Consider the following 25,005-nt stretch of genomic DNA (forward strand, 5'->3'; position numbering starts at 1 on the left):
ATTTGGATAAATATAAACCTTTTTAAAATTTTACTTCCATAGTTTCAGAAGTGAGATATTTTTTGTCCCCCTAAAATGCTTGCAGAGGTATACGCTTTTCTTATGCTATTCATTTGATCCATGATTCATAAAGCACCTTTGTACAAAAGCTGGTTAGTGTCTAAGCCAACACACTGACTTTAAAGGTATGCTTTGGCCACATTTTTCTGTGCTCTGACTAGAGCAGTACAGAATGCCAACAGAATTTAAACTCAGAGTTTTTTCAAAGTAAAATTTGATAAAGAGAAGCTTACCTAAAATATTGTTGGTAAAAGTAAGAGAAAGACAGTGACTAGGAAAAAAGAAAGAAACAGAATTGTTCCCTTTTGGAGCTATATTTTGAAGGAAAATGGTTAATATTTTCATTTCTGGTATTAAAGCATTTTCCCCAGCTTCAGAAAAAAGAACATTATCATTGCTGGAAAGGGTGGTTAGATGTTTTATTTGTAAATGGAATCAGAATACTGTGGTTCTGATTAGTTACTGCAAGTTTTAAAATCTGAGAACCTCGTTTGAGCCAGGAGTACATATGGGCTTTTAGTGGATGGGGAGTCTGCCTGTTTATATTCTTCTTGACACAATTCCAAGAGCTGGATTCCAACAATCACAATCAACTCTGCTCTCCATTTGTTTTGATGAGCAGAGCATTTCACACAATACCAATAAATTCTTTAAATGGTTTTTCTTGTATAATGGGCTTTTACTTTCGCCAGTAACAAAATCAGAGAGGTAAATAATAGCAGTTAGAGCAGAACGAAACAATGTAGCCAAAGGGAGAACCCACTATTATTCTTAGCATTCTATCCCACTAGAGATAAAAGCTTTAAAATGTTATTTTAGAAATCATTAAAAATTTTTCTACTAATAAGCAAGGGCATCATTTGGGGGATAAGTTTCTTGGTAAGCATATATTAAAAAGCTTTAAATATATACTAAGTTCTGAGTAAGGGAAGAAACATTTTGTGTTCAGCACAAGCAAAATTTTTTGGATAATATATTTAGAGTCTTGGTCAGTAGTTGACATTATTGGTGAAGGATAAGAAAGTAGGATCTCAAATTCTACTCTACTTTGCTATAGCCTATTAGGAAATGCTGCCTCAGCCTGTTGCCTTTTCTCTCTGTGACTCAGACACCAGGTACATGGAAATCAGTCTATGGCCTTCTCGATTAGTATAGGATAGGAGTGGCTCTTCATTTTTTTTCCCCCAAAAATAATTACCACTATTTATTTATTTACTTGAGAGAGAGAGGGCACAAGTAGGTGGTGGGGAGGGGCAGAGGGAGAGAGAATCTTAAGCAGGCCTCATGCCCAGTGTGAAACCAGCATGGAGCCCAACACAGAGTCCTAGGTGGGGCTGGATCTTACCATCCTGAGATCATGACCTGAGCTGAAATCAAGGGTCAGATGTTTAACTCACTGACCCACCTAGGTGCCCCAATAACCACTTTGTTATTTTATTTATTTATTTTTTAAATATTTTATTTATTTGGGAGTGAGTGTGAGAGAGAGCATAGGAGCAGGGGCAGAGGGAGAGGGAGTAGCAGACTCCCCACTGAGCAAGAAGCCCAATGTGGGTCCATCCCAGGACCCTGGGATAATGACCTGAGCTGAAGGCAGAAGGCAGACATTTAACAGACTGAGCCACCCAGGAGTCCCCCAGTAGCCACTTTAAATAATACATACATGTATGTAGGGATGCCCGGGTGGCTCAGTCAGTTAACCGTATGCCTTTGTCTCAGGTCATTATCCTGGTGTTCTGGGACTGAGCCCCAAGTCAGACTCCCTGCTCCGTGGGGTGTCTGTTTCTCCCTCTCCCTTTGCCATTGCTTGTGTGCTGTCTCTCTTACTCACTCTCTCTTTCTCAAATAAATGGATAAAATCTTTTTTAAAAATACGTATAGGTGGCATTTTCATCTTTTTATTTTTACAACAATACCTTATGATAATTGGAGTATGTGATACTCCCTTTCGCAGATGTGTATGAGATCTTAAGGTTTGAAAATGTTAGTTAACTTACCCACAAACCTAGAACATCCTATAGCTAAGACTAGGGTGTCCTAGAGTCTGTAGTCTCTTGTTATTAATATTCAGTAGCTTTCCACATCAGCAAGATTGGGTGACCTCCAGAAATTCATCTGGGCCAATGCCCAAAATGTCAGGCCTTTTGGCTTGATTTCTAGCGTTGGTGGAGCCCAGCTGCTCCCTCACCAACCTGAGAGTGAGGTAGAACAACTGAAAGATAAATATCTGATTTCTGTCTGGAGTGCCACCTTTCCTTTCTACTATAGCATTGGCTGTTTAAAAGTAGGGGTTCTGTCTTGTGTGGTAGCTTTATGTCTGGCCTAGAGTTCTAGGAAGTATTCTAATGAAATACTTGCAGAAGAAGAGAAAGAACTCTTTGTCTATCTCTGTAGTGCTCAGATCGTTCAGCCGTGAGTAAGCAATGCCTAATTGCATGGAGATTACTATGAGGTGTCACTAAATCAATTCACACATGATGCCAAAGAGCAAAGATAATAGCAACTATATAATATCCAGTTAAATGCACCATTCAGTGCTTTTACTTCCCTAACCCGAAGTTGATATGTTGATAAAAATGATTTTCTGTTATTAGTGCTCATTTTATTTTATTATTATTATTATTCTCAAAGACTTTATTTGAGACAGAGAGAGAGCACAAGTGGGGAGGAGAATCAGAGGGAGAAGGTGAAACAGACTCCCCGCTGAGTAGGGAGCACCACACAGGGCTTGATTCCAGGACCCTGAGATCATGACCTGAGCCAAAGTCAGATGCTTAACTGACTGAGCCACCCAGGCACCCCTAGGTGGTCCTTTCAGAAAGTAATGCTCTATATTTGGGGGGTTGTTTTCCATTTGATTAATGAAGTGCTAATGTATAAAAAAAATAAGAAAATCTCATTAAGATTAGTATTAGTATCTCAAAAGATTAGTATTTTACAAATAGTAATCCCATTCACATAGCATCATCTCCGAGTTGGAAGGGTCCTTGAGTAAGTTGAGTGTAGTACCATATGCATGACACTATCTCCAGTCTTTACCCAGCTCCCAACATGGACAAAGTTATTTTCTTACAACAGTCCGTTTTGAGTGTTGGATTGCTGTAAATGTTACAGCTCTTTCTATTTATTTTTATTTTTTTTAAAGATTTTTATTTATTTATTTGACAGACAGAGATCTCAAGTAGGCAGAGAGGCAGGCAGAGAGAGAGAGGGGAGGAAGCAGTTTCCCTGCTGAGCAGAGAGCCCGATGCGGGGCTCGATCCCAGGACCCTGGGATCATGACCTGAGCTGAAGGCAGAGGCTTTAAGCCACTGAGCCACCCAGGTGCCCCTTACAGCTCTTTCTAATACTGAGCAGAAACTAACTTCCTCTGATTTCCATCCAGCTAATCTTTTTTTCCCTTTCCTTTTCTCTCTCTCTCTCTCTCTCTCTTTCCTTTCTTCCTTCCTCCCTACCTCTCTCCGTCCCTCCCTCTCTTTTGAGTAAAACGGCTCTAAACTTGCTGGTCTGGCACTTAAAGTTTAATTGAAAAATCAATGTGTGGTGGAAGGTGTATGAGTGTTTAAATATACTTTGTGAATGATCATTAGGGCTGGGTCTTTCAAACAATGCCAAGGGGGCAAAGAAAAAGAATGAGAATATTTCATTTTTTCCTACTTATTATTGTATTTTTAAGCACCCCAACACACTGTTTTTCTCTTCTGAGTGAAATAGGTGTCTCAGTTTGGGACTGAACTGGAATTCAAATGGGAATGGACATGATTGCCCATGATTGCCTAGTGGGTGAGTCTATGAGAAGCTCATTTGTATTTTAAAAAAAAAAAAAAAATGAGGGGGTTGCTTAGGAAGAAAAGGTTTGGTTTGTTTGGGTCACTGATTTAAGAATTGAGACATGGAGAGTATAGCGTGGTGTTTGCCAGTCAGACTGTCCCTACATGAGCCTATAGAGCTGCCACCAGAAGATGGAGGGACTCTTTACATAAAGGACTCCAGGAAATTTGGGAAAAGTGATAGTGCTTTGGCTTCACCACGTTACAAAGTGTGAGCTAAGTCAGAGAGAAAGATGTTATCTCTGCAACTCTTTTGAGTCCCTGGTTGGAGAGTTTTTGGTGGTGGCACTTTTGCTCTGGAAAAATTGTGCTGATGCAGTTAAACAGGCAAAGTAAGTGATTCAAGACTCTTGTAATAGGAGAAAGATTGAAACTCAACTGCACTGAGACAAACAGTGGGGAAGTTTTTAAACACTGAGGTGATTTAGTGGACAGTACCTGGAGGATGTGAGTGAGGAGGTTGGTCTCTAGAATGTGAGTCCACCTGAGTTTGCTAATTGGCACTTATCAAAGTCGGGCTCCCACACTCCCGCAGAGACAGGGAGACAGGTGCTTTATCTTTCTCCATGATTATATTTCAAAGGGATGGTTCTCAAGTCCTTGAGGAAGATGTTCCTGGGTTGTAAAAACTGGCAAGAGGGAGGGAGAAGATTTATATCTCAAAGGGACAGAAAAGAATTTATAATTGCAAGTTTTTCAAAAGTAAATCCTCTTAAGAAAAGGGAGATGGGGAGTGTGGTGGGGGGAAGGCTAGACTCAGGAAGAAGGCTGTCTAAAGTTTAGTCAGGCTGAGGGAACGGGAAGACCATTTTGGTCAGACCTCAGTATTCTCATAGAAGTAGCCCTGAGAGGCACTGCCCTCAGGTAGTTTCAAGGTAGTGGACATCACTGAAAAGACAGGACTTGGAGACTATCAGAGGATAGCTTGTAATAACTCATGAGACTCTTGAAACTCCCAGAAGCACATGGAAGCAAGGGGCTAAGAGTATGTGTAATGGAGGGAGAGGCAACACCAGTGAAATCTGGGTTATTGCCATTAATGAGGTAGCCAATAACTGACAAGGCCAGATAGCCAATAACTGACAAGCCAGATAGCCAATAACTGACAAGGCCTGGGAAATACTTATTACTGAAGGAAAGCATTTCAGGCTGACTTTAAAGTGATTACACCTTCGGTCCAGGAGTGTGTATACTGTGACATCTTGCTTCTCTGTGCTTCATAAACAGAGTTGCTGTGGCAGAGTGGACATAACACTAACACACAGCTAAAAGATCTGAGTTTAGGGGTCTCTTTTTTTTTTAATTCTACCATTATAGCTAAATGAGCTTATGTGAATCACTCATATTTCTTTTATTTCCTTATCAGGAAATTGGTTATAATATATCTACTTCACAGATTTGTTATCAGGATGGAATCAATGTCTATGAATAAGTATGATGCTTTTCTTTTGATCAGTAGCGTCTCATGCATTACTTAAACATAGCCTTAATTTGACCCCAGTCAAGTCTCTTTAGGACCATTGTAACTTTTCATAATCAGGTTACTTCTCCTATTCTCTGTTTATGCAAATTTACTCCAGTTCCCATTTATTTCAGTAGCACACACATATTTAGACTAGATTTTTTTTTCTATTTCGTCTTCTATGTTTTATCTCTCTCTCAGCTCAACCAGCCTTGGACTCAGACTTGGAATCTACCTTGTCTACATACTCTGTCTCTCAGGAGAGCTTTGTGAGGAAATGGAAGTCTTCCAGTCTTGCCCCATACACTCCCACCTGAATATATATGTTGCCATTTGCTCACCAATGTTTCAGTGTTTGGTTAGCGATTTTTGTGTTCCTTATGCCTCTGTTGGAATCTACCTAAATCATACTGTGTAGCCATAAGCTGCTGGACACCATTATCTATACCTGATAAATGATCTACTTTAGGGAATATCTAAAGAAGATGCCAAAGAAAAATCTGTAATCTTTGATAGAAAATATGAGTATTAATTTTAAAAAATCATTATTTGATGGGAAAGTTAAACAGTTGCTTACCAGAAAAAAAAAATTCCTAACTTCAAAAGAATTGCTTATTTTTTCATTAAATCCTCAGGATAAAAAAATAACTATTCTGAGAGGACTGTCTAAAGATGTAGTTGCAGTTACTTTGGTATTTGGCCCTTGTTCCGTAGTAATTTAGTCTGAACAAGACCCGAGTGTGTGCTATTCTTTGGCTTTATAGTCCTCTAACCATAGGCCCTGATGGCATTCATGATTATGGATTAAATAGGGCCAACTCTTGTCAGTAATTTGTCAGAAAAGTCCCACAGAGATACCCATGGTGCTGCTGAACAATGATGTCGGTAGTGTGTTATTTTGCTTCAGGAAAAGCTACAGCATTCCAACACAGGGTTCAATGCCTAGTCTTGGAAGCCTCCTCTCTATTTGATGTAAATTAAACCTTGAGCACACTCTGCCTGGTATTGCAATTAGCATCTGTGGCCTGACCAAATTCTAATGTGTACAATTGCAGATTACTTACCACTGGATAAGAAATATACTCTGTCATAGCCTCGCTTTGTTAGATAATTTTGCCTGGGGTTGTTAAATCACTGTTGCATTCTGCCACTGTGTGCAGCCAGTAGGCTTTTAGAAATTTCAGCATGAAAGGCTCTCAAGAAAACATGAAAATCTTTTAACATAAGGTTATCTCCAGGAGACTACTTTTTGGTTTAGTTATGTGATTGTATTTGAACAAATGTATTTTTCTTTAGTTCTCCTCAGTGTTTTTTAAATTGATGGACTTTCACAACAGGTTTTCAGATCTTGTGCTTTCAATTTCTTTTTTGGGGGGAGGGGGTAGAAGTTTCAGAGTGGGATATGAAGTGTTTTGTGAGACAAATAAGTTAAAATATCTATTAGTATTTTGCTGACCTGATTTTGTTCCCCCTGGAAATACAAACAATAGAAAGCTGGTATTCTTAAGAGAAAATAAAATTTTGGGGAGGCAGCTGCCAGATAGTCTAATATTTTATTTACTGATGAAATCTTCAGCATTTCGGAGAATGTATTCATTGAGGTGCCCTTGGGTTCTTTGTGAGGTGGCAACAAAGGGCTGCTTGGTTAACACCAGGGTCAGCAAACCACCGCCCAGAGGCAAAATCCAGCCCACCACCTCTTCTTGTAAACAAAGTTTCACTGGAGCATGGCCTTGCCCATGTCTATGTATTTCCCATGTCTGCTTTTGTAGAGACTGTATGGCCTAAAATATTTACTAGCTGGCCATTTCTAGAGAAAGAACCCCCTGGCCAACCCCTGGTTACATCATTAACTTTATCTTGTAGAACCAGAGCCGAGTGTGCAGATCCTCTAAACTACGGGAGACTCAAACCACATATTTGACAGTTTAACCTAGGTCTTTCCCTTCCCTTAAACTCTGAGCTAGACATTTGTGGCAACTTCAAGCTTCCCTTTGTCTTTCTTCTTTCTCAAGTTACTGAGCCCTAGCTTGTATTTGTAACTGTGGCACCAGTAATTTGGAGTTGATCCGTGTTGGACTGAGGGGTGTATTTTTACCTAAACCACCGGAGTTATGTTTTGAACCCAATGGAAACATTATATGTCTTGTAGCAGCTTCGCATTTTAGGCTGCCTGTTTAGAACTGCCTTTATGCTATAGTTTCTTACACTGTAAGGTAGAAAAACATACTTCTCTTTTATTGTTGACCCAAACTGGTCACACTCTTTCCTAAAACATTACTCTAGACTAATCAGAATCTATACCTGTATTCTGGAATAGGATCCCTTACCCCCACACCACTTGGAAGAAGGATGGACACCAAGAATGCTTATTCTCCTTTTGCTCCTGCAGAACTTTCCATTCTCTATCTGTTTTATCTTGAGCTCTCCCAGAAGCAGCACTTGATAACAAGGATACATCAAGGTAGCTATTTTGGGAAATGATGTTAGGGAACAGGAGTCAGGGGACTGGGAGTAGTAACACAGAGAAGGAAGTAAAGTTAATCCAAGAGTGGCATTACTAAAGTTGAGTGTTAGTGTTATGGACAACTGGGGCTCCGTCTAGCTAAAAACTCTGCGGAACTGTGTTGTTTCATTCTCAGAATGGTTTGTCAAGACACGGAAGGGATATATTTCTTCATCCTGGCTTCCAAACTTGATTGGCCAAGGATTGCCCCAGCAGCCACTGAACTTACTTCCTTGCATGTACAGTTTGAGCACACTGCTACATGGATACACAGGCTAGTCTCATGTAAGTGTCTCACCCAAGGAAGGCAAGAGATTCCTGAGGAGCAAGAGACTGCTGAGTCCAGGAGCCATTGCTGCAGGAGGTTGATATAGGAATGGCCAGAACAAAATGGTGGGCCAAGGGCATGTGAGGCAGGACATAAAAGACATATGTCTCACTGCCCTTCTTAACCTGTTCCATACCTCAGGGGGCTGATCTCTGTGGTCTAGATCTCCTGAGCTCCCTTGACAGTTTGGTTTCTCATTGAGTTTTGGTACCAGGAGACATGGCAAGAAATCTGAAGGCAGGAGACTAGAATGTTTTTTTGGGGAGAGGGTATTTATTTTGGTGGGGTATTTATTTCCCCATGCTTCATCCTTTCCTGCACTGCCACTGGGTACAATTCCTATTGGGTAGGGCTGCTTCTGTGGCTCCAGCTGTCTTTGGGTTTTGGTATCACAATTCTCTTGATACCCAAAGCCACAGATACAACCCAGGAAGCTTTCTCCTGCAGCTATCGCTCTTCCTTGGATTTAATAACCTCTTGTCCCTCTTTTTCTTCAGGCCTAAAGTGGGTTTTAGCTTTCTGCTGCTACTGATCCTTGAATCCTTCCCAAACCACTTTAAACAGTCCTTTCATTAAATTTTCATCTGTTTAATCCTTTATGCTTTGTTATCCACCTAAATAAAATTAAAGGTTTATTAACAGTAAAGAAGGGGAGACATTTTGGGGTTGGCATTTAAGAGCATCCGTTATTCTTGTTAAAGGCCAAGAGCAACAGAAAGCTTGCCATAATGGTTTCCACACACTTTGAAAAATAGCATAGAGATAAAATTCTTATTCAGGAATAGTTTTCACCATCAGTGGCCCCCACTTCCATATATTGGATTGTTGAACTCGAGAGGATGCTGTATTTTACATTTTCATTGAATTATTTTTTTCTTCTTATAACATTAATATCTTTTCAATGTAAAGGATTAAAATAATACAAAAAGACATAAAGATAAAAGTGAAAATATCCTTTAATTCAACCTCCCACTGATAAATATTAACATTTTGCTGTTTTCCTTCAAACATTCTTTCCCCCACCCCGCCCCCACTTAAACAACAGAAATTTATTTCTCACAGTTCAGGAGGCTAGAAGTCCAAGATCAAGTTGTCCCCAGAGCTGGTTTCTTCTGAGGCCTCTCTTCTTGACTTGTAGGTGGCTGCCTTCACCCTGTGTCCTCACATGGTCCTTCCTCTGTATGTCTGTGTCCAAATCTCATCTCCTCTTGTTCTAAGAACACCAGTCAGATTGGATTAGGACCCATCCACATGACTTCATTATACCTCAAATATTCTTGAATGGAACTATAAAATAAATCGGCATCTCAATTTTATGTTTGGAAGGAGGATATAGTAAAAAAAACTGGATAGGGCAAGAGGAAAGGAGAATTAAGTCACCTTGTTGCTGGATAAACACCAAGTTTAAATATCTCTTATTATTCAAGAGTATGCAAAAAGGAAAAAAAGAAATAGAAGGAAAAAAAAGAAAACAAAAACAATAAATATTTATAATTCCCCCCAAAAACTCAAGAATCAAAGGAAGACTATGCTTTTTTAAGAACATTTGTTATGGTTGAATACTTGTGACAACTTAAATGTCTATCATGGAGTAGTGGATAAATGAATTATGGTGGATTCATTCAGTGATACTGGTTCACTACTTTGAGAACAGTGTTACTTCAGTGAATAGATGTGATAGCCATTCTATGATGCATATGGAGTATTTATAAACATGTTAAAAAATGTTTCTACAAATGCTATTTGTGTACGACTTTGAGAACAGTGTTATTCTATGTTAGTGGAATGAAGTAGAACGTTATATGTTAACATGAAATGATCTTCAAGATATATTAAGTGAATAAAGCAAGGCTTACATAAAATGATCCCATTTGTATTAACACCAGAAAACATAAGTATACATTTATATGTTCATGTATACATAAAACATTTCTGGAAGGAAATGAGAAATAATTGACAATTTTTTATTTTAGGAAAGGGGTGAATATTCAGGATGAGATATTTGCTTTTAATTACATATATTTTTGTCATGTTTGGTTGTTTTTTCTGCTCACATATTACTTATTCAACTAGAGGAGATTTACATGAGGGAACAAAATCACATCCTAATTATGCACCCAATTAACTTCCAGAAGACACAGAATCTCTAAAATGAGAGAAAAAAGAGGACATTAAAAAAAAGTGGAAAAGGGGTTTCTACACTGTTGTAAGTATAAAGGGAACTGACAAGAAAGTTTAAATTGGAAAGAAATTTAAAATGTAATGAGGAAATTAAAGTATATGTTAGAGTACAGATAACTAGGACAGATAAGAATAATTTCTTAAGAAAAGTAACAGTAACTTGAAAGACTTCTTTCAACAATTTCCCAGAATTCAGAAGATAAGAAAAAGAAGAAATTAACAAGAAAGAAGAGGACAGGTGCAAAAGGTAACGAGCAGAAGTTCATCCTACAGAAAATTGGTCTTCCAGAAGAAGAGAAAAATAAGTGAGCAGAGCAAGCATCAGGAAATAATGGTGTAAAACTTTCTTGAGATGAAGAATATCCTGTGGCAGCACATAAAAACTGGGCAAAAGAAAAACAATACCTAAATATATTATGGTGAAATTTTTGAATTTTCGTAGTAAATAAAGAATTTTCTGCACAGGAAGAAAAAGTGGTGAGAACTGGCTGGCATTCATCTAGCATAATCATGACCATTAGATGTCAGTGGAGCAGTGTCTGTAGAATTTTGAAGTAAGTAAAAATAATTTGAGATCTAGCCAGAAATTTCCTTTTTAGTCATGGTATCATGTATAAAGAAAGACTTTTTATTTAATATATATTAATGTACCAATTATGAGATTTAGAAAATATGCTCCACATATTACTCCTGATGAAAAAAAATATTACTCAGATACACTTAAACTAGCCAAGATTTTTTTAAAAAGATTTTATTTATTTATTTGACAGAGAGCGAGAGATCGCAAGTAGGTAGAGAAGCAGGCAGAGAGGCAGGCAGAGAGAGAGGGGGGAAGCAGTCTCCCTGCTGGGCGGTAAGCCTGATGCAGGGCTCGATCCCAGGACCCTGAGATCATGACCTGAGCCAAAGGCAGAGGCTTAACCCACTGAGCCACCCAGGTGCCCCTAGCCCAGATTTTTAAAAACTTGTTTTTAAAGAAACTCAGGACTTCTTGAGAGGATGAAATAAACATGCTTTTCTTTATTCTTGCCTCTAACTACAAACAAAATCACTACACATTACATATAAAACAAACATGAGAAGAGTTTGAAAGGTGGAGAGAAGAAGTTAGATTAACTGGGGTTCTTGGGACCCAAGGAATGACATGGTGCTAAATTCCCTGGATTTTCTCTTTGCCTCATACATCCCAGATTTAGAACTAAAGAAGCCAGCAGCCTAGAAAAACCATTGAGTACAGATTTAAAAATCTCACCAAAGCCTCTGCCTTCTAGCCAAAGGACTGGGAAAGGGGCAGCCTAGAAAGACTGAAAACTTTTGGACAATAACCACTCTGCTATAGTCAAACACCTCAGAAATTTTATGACCTTAACCTCATCCATGTCAACAAAAGTTAAAGTGGGGAACCTAGACTTCTACCCCTGACAGAATGTGACAATTTGGTCAGGGTGGTGTCAGAGAAGGCTGAGTAAGGAGCCAAAACTTCCATACCTGTGGGGCAATAAGGAGGCTTCATGCACTCTGCAGCGTCAGTGGATACCATGTAGAAATCTTGGACTTCCAACCCCACCCAGCAGTAATGAGGTGCTTCTGTCCCTCCTCCTGGATTGGGGTCAGAGGACATCTAGAAGGGGGTCAAGACTTTCATCACTGCCCAGTGGTAAGAAGGCAACTCACATTTTCCATGATGTCAGTGGACTTCACAGTGAACAATTTTATAAACATAAATTTGATAATTTAGATGAATGGACCAATTCCTCAAAAAAATAAATTACCATATTTCATCCAATATAGAACAGATAATATGAATAGCTCTGTAACTATTAAAGAAATTGAATTCATTATTTTAAAACTCCCCAAACAGAAATCTCCAGGCTTAGCTAGTTTTCCTAGAAGATTATACCAAACATTTAAGGAGGAATTCATATCAGTTGTATACAATCTCTTCTAGAAATGAGACTAGGAGGAAGTATATCCCAATTTGTTTTATGACACTAGTATTACTCTGATACAAAAAAAAAATTAGTCAAAGACATTACAAAAAAAAAAAAAGAACTACAGACTAATATCCTTCATGAATTTAGATGCAAATCCATAACAAAATATTAGCAAATAGAATTCAGCTAAATATAAAAAGAATTATGCATCATAAATAAGTGGGGTTTATTCCAACAATGCAAGACTATTTGATAATCAACCAATGCAATCCACCATATTTACAGGGTAGAGAAAAATATTATATGCTTATAACAAGCAATGCTGAAAAATCATTTGTCATAATTCAGTATCCATTATGTCAAAAAGCATTTCACATAATTCAATACATATTTACCACAAAGACTTTTAGAATAAATAGGAACAGAATACAATTTCCTGGCCCTCTCCTCTCCCCACAATGGCGTGTGCTGGCCCACTGATATCTATGTACTCCAAAAAGGGAGAATCATCTGGCAAAAATGTTAGTTTGCCTGCTGTGTTCAAGGCTCCCATTCAACCTGATATAGTGAACTTTGTTCACACCAACTTGCACAAAAACAACAGACAGGCATATGTTGTCAGTAAATTAGCATCATCAAACCAGTGCTGAGTCTTGGGATACTGACAGAGCTGTAGCTCTATTCCCAGAGTTTGAGGTGGTGAGACTCACCATTCTGGCCAGGGTGCTTTTGGAAATATGCGTCGTGGGGGCACATGTTTGCACCCACCAAAACCTGGCACCATTGGCATCGCAGAGTGAACACAATACAGAAGTGATATGCCATCTGCTCTGCCCTGGCTGCCTCAGCCTTCCCAGTGCTAGTTATGTCTAAAGGTCATTGTATTGAGGAAGTTCCTGAACTTCCTTTGGTGATTGAAGATAAAGTTGAAGGCTACAAGAAGACCAAGGAGGCTGTTTTGCTACTTAAGAAACTTAAAGCCTGGGATGATATCAAAAAGGTCTATGCCTCTCAGCAAATGAGAGCTGGCAAGGGCAAAATGAGAAACCGTCGTCGTATCCAGTGCTGGGGACCCTGCATCATCTACGATGAAGACAATGGTATCATCAAGGCCTTCAAAAACAACTTGGAATTACTTTACTTAATGTAAGCAAGCTGAACATTTTAAAACTTGCTCCTGGTGGACATGTGTGATATTTCTGCATTTGGACTAAAAGTGCTTTCCACAAGTTAGATGATCTGTATGGCACTTGGCATGAGGCTGCCTCCCTCAAGAGTAACTACAACCTTCCCATGCATAAGATGCTTAATACAGACCTTAGCAGAATCTTGAAAAATCCAGAGATCCAAAGATCCCTCTGAGCACCACGCAAGAAGATTCATCCTTGGGTCCTGAAGAAGAATCCACGGAAGAACCTGAGAATCATGTTGAAGCTAAAACCATATGTGAAGACCATGTGCTGAAATACCATTCTTCACCAGGCCAAGAATCACAAACTTTGGATGGATAAAGCGGTAGCAGCTTTGGAAGCCAAATCAGATGAGAAGGCGGTTCCAGGCAAGAAGCCTTCCCTTCCAGGGAAGAAAGGAAAGAAGGCTGCTGGTGTGAAGAAGCAGAAGAAACCTGTAGTGGGGAAAAAGGCTGCAGTTACCAAGAAGCCAGCAGCTGACAAGAAGCCTGCAGAAAAGAAACCCACTGCAGAGAAGCCTGCTGCCTAAAAGCTTGACATTTATTCATAAAAGTCAAATAATTTTGGATAGCTAATTTTGAATAAAGACGTGATCAAAGCAAAAAAAAAAAAAATACAACTTCCTAAATTTGATAAAGATCATCTACAAAAATCCTACAACAAATATTTTACTTAATTGTGAAAGACTGAATGCATTTCCCTAAGATTGGGAAGAAGGTAAAGCAATATCTACTCTCACCAATTTTATTCAACATAGTGCTAGAAATTCTAGCTAAATCAATAAAAAAGAAAGGGAACTAAAAAGCATATGAATTAGAATGTAAGAACAAAACTATTCCTTTAAGGAGGGCATATATTGCATGGAGCATATATGGTGCATAAACAACGAATCTTGGAACACTGAAAAAATAAAATTAAATAAAAACAAAACAAAACCCCCAAACTATTCCTGTTTTCAGATGACATAATTGTCTACAAAGAAATCCCACAGAATCTACATAAAAACTCCTAGAACTAATAAGTGAGTTTAGTAGAGTCGTAAGATGCAAGATAGGCACAGAAAAATCAATTGTATTTCTATATACTAGCAATGGTCATATGGAAATCAAACTTAAAAACAAAATACCATTTATGGGGTACCTGGGTGGTATAGTTGGTTAACATCTGATTCTTGGTTTTGGCTCAAGTCGTGATCTTAGGGTCATGAAATGGAGCGCCAAGTCAGGCTCTGCACTCAGCATGGAGTCTGCTCGAGACTCTCTTTCCTTCTCCCTCTGTGTTTCCCCCTTCTAAAATAAATAAATAAATCTTTAAAAAATTTTAAATTTATTTTAAAAACCCAGAGAGAAATACTTAAGTGTAAGATTATCAAATCTACCAAAATGTGAACAAGACTTGAATACTGAAAACCACAGAATGCTGATTAAACACACACACACACACACACACACACACACACACACACACACACAAAGATTATTTAAATAACTGAAGAGACATACCATGTTCATGGATTGGAAGAATCAACATAATAAAAATGTGAATTCTCCACAGATTGATATAGAGGTTTAATCAATTCCTTTCATAATCCCGTATATAATTTCTTGTTGATATGCACAAGGTTATTCTACTTTTTAAATGGTTAAGTGAAAGGAATTAGAATAGCTAGACAACTTGAAAAATAATAAATTAGGAGGAATCAGTCTACCCAGCTTCTATAGTATCAAAACTGTATATTATTGGCAGAAGCTTAGACACATGGATCAATGAGAAGAATAGAGAATTGAAAGTAGACCCACACAAATACACCTGCTTGATTTTTGACAAAGGTAAAAAGTAATCTAATGGAGGGAAACTAGCCTTTTAATAAATGGTTCTAGAGCAAAGTGGACATCAGTAGAAAGCCAGAGATATATACCTTTGTAAAATGTAAGTAATCTACTAACTGAAAATAGAAATAAAACAAAAAGTATGATCAATATAGCAAAAAATGGGGAAAAAAGCAGGTATAAAAGAATAAATCTAGCAGAGGTAAATAAATAATAAAAATATAAATATAAATAAAATAAAATAAAAATAAAAAAATAAATCTAGTAGAGGGCATAAAACATATTTTATTAAAAAAAGGAATAGAGTAAGACCTATTATATATATTCTCTATATATTATATATATATTACATACCTATATACATATTACATACTATTATATATTACTATTATATTATTATGTATTACATCCATATTATGATAATATATTTAACTGGGTTAACCTTTCTAATAAGAAAATGAAGATGTTTAGGTGTGGTTAATAAACATATATCAAATAGAAGTGCAAAACAAATTCTAAAAAGTTAAGGTAAATGCTATATGAGAGATATATGAAGAAGGAAAATTTCAGAGTAAAAACTAGGAATAACATACATAAGATGAACACAAGCAGATTAAAGCAGACAGCAACATTAACATCAAAGAAAATAAAATTCATGACAAAACCATTAAAGGAGATCAAGAAGATGTAATAGTTATTGATTTTAATGTACTGAATAAAATAACTTCAATATATATAAGCAAACATTAAAAATTTGAGATTTTGAACATCTCAGCTTTTAAGTAATCAAACATAAAGAACATCTAAATAAACCAATTAATAAGAAATTTTAATAGTGTGATTTATAACATATTTATAATGTATATGATTTTGCTACATAATATTACAGTATAATAATATGGTATATAAAATAATAATAGCATTTGAACAAAATAATTTATATTTCATTGGCATACTTCAAAGTCCATTACTAACAGAATATAATTTTCTGTCAACCCACAATAAAATATTTACAAAAAATTGATAACCTATTAGTCCACAAAGAAACCAGAAAAATTCTAGAAAGCAGAATACAATAGGTACATTTTTGGCTCTAATGGAAAATAAACCAGAAATTAATAATAAGGAAGCAAAATATCTCCAACTTCTTGTTTGTTGAGATTATGCAATCATTAATACAAACTAGCCGTTTGCAAACTCTTACGTCAAAGAGATGCTCAAATTGGTTATTAGAAAAAACAATGGCAAGAAAGACATTAAGTAAAAACATTAATGGCATGTCATCAAAGCTGTAATCAGAAGCAAATTCATAGTTTCAAATCTTTCCATTATTAAACAAGAAAAAAATAAAGCAATTAATTCAGTAGGTTATTAAAAGTAAAACCAACTAACATGAAGTTAAGCAAAACCTGTGTGTTCTGTCCAGAGCTGGGGGCCCAGGCCTGTGTCCTGAAGCGGGGACAAGCAATCAGTAAACGGCTGTTAAATCAATATGTAATAAATAAGTGACTGAATAAAAGTAGAACTTGTGGAATAAAAAGAATATTAATAGAACTGAAAATCTATGACTTCCTAAGGAGGCTCAGTCTGCATTCTTGAGGAGGGCTCAAGCTGTAAAAATGGACAGAACAAGTGCAAGGGCTTGTTTACAGGACCAACAGGAGGGCTGAGGGGTACAGGTGGGGAGTGCTAGAGGCCTCATGGTTCATTTCTGGAATGTTTGGCACATTTCAGGGGGGAATCTGTCACAGAGGAATTTTGCCTTGTGACAATGTAGTGGCACTGCAGAAGAAAGCTTTCCCTTTCTTGCTGTTTACCTTCAAACTCCTTCGAACAGGTACTGAAGGCTTCCATTTCAGGCCCGAAACAAAACCCTGCAGTAACAAAGTGACTTAGGTTTACTTTTGAGGATTGTTAGCAGTAGCAAAACCTTTTCTGAACACACCGTCTGAAATAGGCAAAGTCGTAGCACTGCTGGGCCTGAGAAACTGAAGGAGTGGGGAAGGGTTTTTTACTGCTCTGGGAAAGGGCGTAGGATCATTAAAGACTCATTTTGATTACACACTTTCTTCCGGAAAAACAAGAGCAACAGATAGTATCCCAAGCTAATGACACGTCGTGGGATATATTGGCTGTAGAGAAAGTCACTTCTCATGGTTCCCTGTTTCAAATCACTCTGACTGGCTGCCTTCACTTATATGGGCAACATCCCCAAGATTCTGAAGTTGAGATGAAAGGATATATTTTTATCCACTATCAATCCTGAGTCCTCAAATAATTCCCATTCTTTTTATCTGTGAAAAAAAAAATCAACCAAATTGAACTGAAGGTCTTCACATTCAAAATATTGAATACTGTAGATAATTAAAATTTGCTATCATGGCCAGGGCTAAGGTCCCACTCACCTGGCCTCCCACTTACAAGAGCCCAACATACTCCTTTTAGATAGTATTTTTCAAGATCCTGCTTAGACTCCTAGTTAAACCTCCCAACTTCTCAGGTGCTTCACACAGAAGACTGGTTTGCCTCTTTGCTTTTGTTTGGAAGGTCACCTTTATCAGGGCTGTAATTAATTCTTGCAAGGCTAATAGTGTTCCCTGCGAATCGCACAGGTCTTGAGGGGAGAAAATTGATAATCCAATAACTATAGCAAAGTGAGACATCTTCACCTTCCAGACCAGGTATCTGGCTTTCTCTTTCTTGGCTTACAACGTGATCTGTGGTTATGATTGCTGCTAGCGGTAGGAGAAATTAAAAAAAAAAAGAAAAGTTTCTTGGCTTTCTGTAGGTTAGCATCATGTCCCGGTTTTCAAGTACAAAGTCAGATTCTGAGTCAGCCCATGCCCTTACCTGGAATCAGAGGCTTTTCATGCAATAAGATACAACAGCTTAGCTTGCATGAGGTTTTTGGGAAAAAGCCAAATATTCAAAAAACCATCTGCTTGCACTGCTCATAAATCACAGAAATGATTGCCCTTGATCTGCAGCCATTCTGCATTATAGAGGATATTGGTTTCCAAAAGATGTCACAGCATATTGAAATGAGACGGTCTCTTCCAAGCAGAAAATTCCTCTTCACCATTACATTATATAGTAGAGTAGAATTATGTCATGTTAGCCCTCAAAGGCAGATAGGATCTCAGAGAAGATGCAGGTGGAGGGGTGGTTATAAATTTTGCAACTAGCATAAAGGACAAGCCACTAAAATGTTTTATGCTTTGCTCCAGTCAAATGCTGTAAGAGTTTGAAATGATTGGGCTCCATGAGCTCTATTTCTGAAGATGTCTTTGAACCAGGTGTCCATCTTGTCACTTGTAATACTGTTTCCCACCAAGAGTGAAGACAACAGCCGTTGATAGAATGAGTGTAAAGAATGACTGTACTGCAAATAGCCCTTGAAAGCTAGACACGTTATTATTTAGCACTTGGGGAACCATCTGCAGAATACTTGGCATTGTGCAAAGCATAAGGGATGACTGGACATCTGGCCAATGGCTTTGGTGATCTAAGAGAGACACAACTTCTGAGGAGCTGGCATGGCTCGTGCATGCTCCGCTCATTTACCCTCTGTGGCCACAGCTAGTGAAGCCCTGGGTCCGAAACCCACAAAGCACTGGGAAATTCCTAATACATTCTTTAACACCCAGGGTTCATTCCAGCTGGGCTGATCTGACAGCATGTTTCTGGGTGATCTATAGGGAGCTAGTTGCGGTAACAGGCTCATATGTGGTATCTTTGTTGAGAAAACGGTTGCAATGAGGGTTCTCTCAAAGTTTACTTTACCATCTGGTCTGCACTCACTCATGTGGTGTGTTCTTATCTCTACTGACATGAAAAATCTCTTGTTATTAAGTGGTGATGTATATCTCAGGTAAGTATTCAGATGTCTTTAATAAGCACCAAGTACTATAAGTGTAACCAAACTTGACTATCTTTTTTGGTTTTAATTTGATAATCCTGTGGGATTTTATTAACCTGTTTTAGCTACTGAGGATGTTGGGTTATATTGTGTCTCATGCTTAGAACTGGGAAGTAGGGAAAAGGCCAGAGTGGGTGAGAAAAGGAGAAGAGAGTGGTAAAAGATTTAAGTGAAAGATTTTGGTGTTTTATAGACCTGGGCTTGCATTCCAGTTCTACTGCTTAAGGAAATACATGATGTTGGACAAGTTATCTAATCTCTCCAAGGCTGATTGTCTTCATTGATAATAATACCACTACCTCATAAGAACGTTATGAGGATTAAAAACACATAAATGTATACATGTATTATATATGCAGGTGTGTGTATGTAGAGCCTGAAGGAGTCCTCATTACCGGGTAGCTCTTATTCCTCCCATTCAAGAAAGTAATATTTCCAGGATGAACTCTGGCAGAATGGAGAAATTAGTGTCTGAGACAGAATGGAACAACCAGAGAGAAAATAAAGACTAGGGTAGGATCATTTCTTTTACCACCCCCCCACCCCAGTTATGTGTTTCACCCATTTTTATGAGGAATAGATTGAAATTCAAATTGAATTAACAGTGAACACTGTGTGAGTGTGTGTGTGTGTGTGTGTGTGTGTGTACCTGCACATACTCGCATGCATGTGCCTGTCTGTGTGTGTACATGCTCCAGTGTGTAAGGCAAAGAAATAGTTCCATTACCTGAGGGGTGGAGATTTATTTCAAGGACACATGGAAAGTAAATACAGGGAGTTCTTTGCAGCTGCCCAGCACTTCAGGAGACTGCAGTGAGGTTTGCAGCTGTTTGGGCTACAGCAGCAGTTCCAGTGACTGCTGTGTGTATGAACACTCAATCATTCATCATTTCTCAGAAACATGCCTATTACCCACGGCCACCCTGCTCTAGTGAGCACAATTGTCTTGGCTAAAGTTATACCTTTCCCTCCTTCTGTTGTCTTTCAGAATAGCTCACTGTCTGCCTTTGTTGCTTTTCTCTGTCTTGTAGGTACTACAGGGTCTTGTCTCCCTGGCATAGCGGATTGATCCAAGAGTGGACACCTAAGTAGGGACAATATTATTCTTTCTTGCAGGAATTACAAATTCAGGATGGATAGCTAGGGAGAAGCAATGGACTTTTGTTAACAGCCACCCTCTAGAGCAGGGTTTCTCCATGCTGGCACTTTGACATTTTAGGCTGGGCAATTAGTCGTGGGGAATGTCCTGTCTATGCACTGTAGGATGTTTAGCTGCTTCTCTGGCTTCTGCCCACTAGATGCTGGGTGCTGTCTCTCCGTACTCCTCTCTCCCAATCTGCCATGGTGTGACAATCAAAAATGTATCCAGATCTTGCCCAGTGTCCCTCTGGAAGGAAAAGCACCTCGGCTCAGACCCATCGCTCTATGCAGTGCTAGAAAAAGTGCGGTCTAAGGACTGGCAGCATCAGCATCAACTGGGAGCTACTTAATAATAGAAAATGTTGGCTCTCACCTCAGAACCAATGAATCACGATCTGGTGTTTTCACAAGGTTTGCAGTGATTTTTATCCTTGCTAAATTTTGAGAACCACTGCTGTAGAACTTTGCTGTCCTAAGTGTGATTTGAGTATCCGCAGCCTCAGATCACAGGAGAACTTGTTAAGAACACAGAACCTTGGGCCCACCCCAGACCCAGGTTCACCAGCACCCGGGAACTTGTTATAAACACACATCATTTCTAACTGATGGTTATGTATATCAGAAACTCTGGGATTGCAGCCCAGTGATCTGTTTTGATAAGCCTTCTAGGTGATTTTGATACAGTTAGTTTCAACAATGGCTGCCGCTTGGAATCACCTCTGGGATTTTGAAAGATAGTGATGCTTGGGTCCCATTCCAGAGGACTTTGATTTTAACTCATTTAGGGTATGGACTGAGAATCAGCACAGGATTTTATAAACCTCATGTGATTGTAATGTGCAGGCAACCTTGAGAACCGCCGCCAAAGACAGTTTTCGATCTCTATTGCAAATGTCCCTGGATCTTCCGTGGTTTCTTCACATCTCAAATCTTCATTTCTCAACCCCTATTTTAATTTGGGGGCCACTCCTATACTCTTCCACTAATGTTTGCAATTAAGCCAGCCAGAACCCATATCTGTTGCTACAGCCCCAGTAACCTCAACCCAAATAGCCACCATATAGGGGAGAACTTGCAGTAGATTCTTAGGAAATGTGTAAGGCCAGGTATTTTGCATTGGTCATTGGATTATGTGTGTATGTGGAGGGGGGCACCCCAATATATTCTGGAATAGAAAACTAGCAGCCTGTGATATACAGACATACCAGTGGGCCATGAGGAACACTGCTCAGTAAGTCTCTTCCTGACTGGAGCCATTGGGCAAGAAAAGTCATTAGCCTGTAATATTCACAGCAGCTGGGGGATTGGTGTACTGGCCTGGACAAGGTCTGTGTAAGCCATCAAGAGTAGCTTCTGGGGGTGCCTGGGTGGCTCCATGGATTAAAACCTCTGTCTTCAGCTCAGGTCATGATCCCAGGGTCCTGGAATCAAGCCCCGCATTGGGCTTTCTGCTCAGCGGGGAACCTGCTTCCCCCTCTCTTTCTCTGCCTGCCTCTCTGCCTACTTGTGATCTCTGTCTGTCAAAAAAAAAAAAAAAAATCTTAAAAAAAAAAGAGTAGCTTCTGTACAGGTTCACTACACTGATGATGTTAAAGTGGTAGGCCTGGGAGAATAGGAAATGGGAGATGCCCCCTGATGTTTTGGTTCAAGGGGTAGGAGGTAATGCTTACAAGAATTCTGGAGTTTGCTACTTTGACATTTCTATGGCATACATGGTGTTGAGTATGTTAGGTTATGATTTCTAAAATAAAGGACAAATGTTTATACCTAGTGTCTCCTACATGAAGAAGGAGGCACCACACGTGGCATGGCAATCCTCTCCATGTTCTGAAAACAGTTTGTATCGTATTTGAAAGAAGCATGTTGTACCTTGTCTCCGACCTAGTTATTTGGCATCTAGTCGGCTTTCGTAGATTTTACTGTGTAACAAAAGCCTTGAGAATCAGAGTGGCTTTCAAAAGTAAGCATTTACTTTTCTTTTACTTGAATGACACATTGTTATGGCAGGTCTACTGCACACAGCAGGGAGGGTTCAGGTCTGCTCTCTGGGTCTTTTCATTCTAGATTGCCACCTACTAGGGATGTTCTTCTCTTGGTGTAGGGCAACGGTACAGGAGAACAATTAATGCACATCACATCTTAAAGTCTGGAACGCTGGCATATCCACCCATATTCCACTGATCAAAGCAAGTCATATGGTGGTGAAACCCAGAGACTGTGAGACAAGAAAACATACCCGGAGTAAAACATGACAAGAAAGAAAGAGCAAGAATTGTGCATTTATCACCTCTGGGTATCTGAAAATCTCCCAGAGCAAGAGGAGCATCTTTGGCTCTTTCATAGCAAATTTGTGTTGTTCTTTACTCAACTCTAATGACCCAGCAGCTCCAAAGGTACTGTTTGGAGACCAGGATGCACAATGGAGTCTGTGATGAGCTCTAATGGGACAATCCAGTCATGATCTCCAGAGTTTGAGGACAAACCATGCTCTTCTTTAGGTAAGTCCTCCTTTTCAGAATGAACTTCCAGATTTTAAATGGACTCTGGTGAAGACAGATTCCCTGGTCTTGGACAGCTATAGGTCCTGAGCTATTCATAAGCTACTGATCTATTTGATATACCTAGCTTTAGCGCTGGGCATAGCTAGTAATATTCCATCATCAAACCAGATACCAAGTGTACACAATTATTTGCACAGTCAGGTTGCCCCCACTCCCATTGTTCATGAATTTCTCAGTCTGTACCTATGGATAGCTTCATGGGTAGTTTCCCATAACCATGTGGCTAAAGATAAAACACTTGTACTGGGTTCTCTCTAAAATACTAATAGGGATTGGAAGTAGTCTGTGGCATTACAGCTCCAGATAGGAGTGGCCCTGAAAGACAGTGGAGAAAATTAAACCTCCTCTTGGCCAGAAAAATCAAGTGTAACAATTTGCTATTTACTTTGCCTAAAAGGAAATTTGGCTTAAAATCAGGATCTATATTAATTTTTAGGCAGTTGTTTTTGTCTGACCCTTGTTGGGAGACAGCAAAATTAGGATATTGTTGGCAAGATAGTTAGGGATGGTCTGGTTTGGATGGCTCTCTCAGAATCAGCCTGGAGCATGAAACCATTTGCACCTCAGAAGCCCACTGATTAAAAAACACACTGACTAATAAGGGAAAATAACGGGAAAAAATAAGGGAAAATAATAAGGGAAAGTCACCTCAGAAGACTTTCACTGTAGAAGAGATTCTTAGTAATCAAGTAGATAGGATGGCCAGAGATGTCGTTATTTTCCCTTATTAGTCAGTGTGTTTTTTAATCAGTGGGCTTCTGAATAAGGCCAGCATGGGGCAGAGATAGATGCTATTCTTGCTATAGGTTCAACTTTGTGAATTTTCCCCTCACTCGATCTGACTTGCCTAGGTTAGGATCATTGCCAAGTGACCAGTTTTTCAAGCCATGACATCCAATCCTGAACCACAATCTGGTGCCAAACCTCAAGGGTGCCTTCTCAAAACCTGGTAATTAGATCAACTAAATTGGGCCCCTGTCATCAATGAATAAATTAGAGATTTTTTTTTTTCTTTTTACTATCAGAATAGATATGCATGCTCTGGACTTATATTTCTTTTTCTCCCCTTTGTACCTACACTCATCTTCATTGAGTTTATTGAAGGTCATATAGTCTGTCAGAGTAAGCATATTACCTCTAAGTTCACTTCATAGCAAAAGTGGTAAGCAAGGGGATGATACCCAAGGGATTACTGGGCACTATTGTATGTCCTGTCACTCAGAAAATACTAGCCTTATAGGTTGATTCAGTGACCTAATAAAAACACAGCTGTGACATGAGCTGGCAGTTATCCCCTTGCGATTTTAGTAAGATGCACGATATGGTCTGTGTCTGTTTTTGGCAGATTTGTAGAGAAAAAGTCCAAGACATCCTTGGAACATCCTTATTTTGTCGTCTTTCTTTCTGAGCATAGGTTTTTCAAACTTTTCTTCACTTTTGTGAAACAGCCTAGTACCTGCCCAACAACCCAGCTTCTCCTCTCCTGCCCCAGTTTGTCAGTTGGTTTCAGTTGCTTGCAACCAAGGATTCTTACTGACTACACCCGATTACTAGAGTGTTCTTTTTTTTTTAAGATTTTATTTATTCATTTGTCAGAAAGAGAGAGAGAGAGAGAGCACAGGCAGACAGAGTGGCAGGCAGAGGCAGAGGGAGAAGCAGGCTCCCCACAGAACAAGGAGCCCGATGTGGGACTCGATCCCAGGACGCTGGGATTATGACCTGAGCTGAAGGCAGCTGCTTAACCAACTGAGCCACCCAGGTGTCCCTAGAGTGTTCTTTTAAATAGCTTAAATAGTCTTCTTTTAAATAGCTACAAGAGAATTCCCAATGATCATTTTCATTGAGGCAAATAAAATAGTTGGCAGGTTTTGTTTTTTTTTTTTTTTTTTTTTAAGAATATGGTGGAGATCTTAGTTGTATATCCAGTATCTATTCTTCTTGACTTTATTCCTAAAAGAAATTCTGATGTTCTTTAAGAGAGCAAGGTACCCAGTTTTAAGAAACCGCATTGCCCAGCCTCTTCTGCAGCTGGGGATAAAAAAGAGAGACACAGCTCTGGTAATAG

General features: G+C 38.9%; 1 pseudogene; it reads left to right on the plus strand.

The window, feature by feature from the left end:
* The first annotated feature begins 12,741 nt into the window (after positions 1 to 12,741).
* LOC111147256 lies at positions 12,742 to 14,020 on the plus strand (annotated as a pseudogene).
* Positions 14,021 to 25,005: the final 10,985 nt, after the last annotated feature.

This window comes from Enhydra lutris, unplaced genomic scaffold, assembly GCF_002288905.1.
Source record: "Enhydra lutris kenyoni isolate GAN:26980312 unplaced genomic scaffold, ASM228890v2 scaffoldscaffold16, whole genome shotgun sequence".
Taxonomy (NCBI): Eukaryota; Metazoa; Chordata; class Mammalia; order Carnivora; family Mustelidae; genus Enhydra; species Enhydra lutris.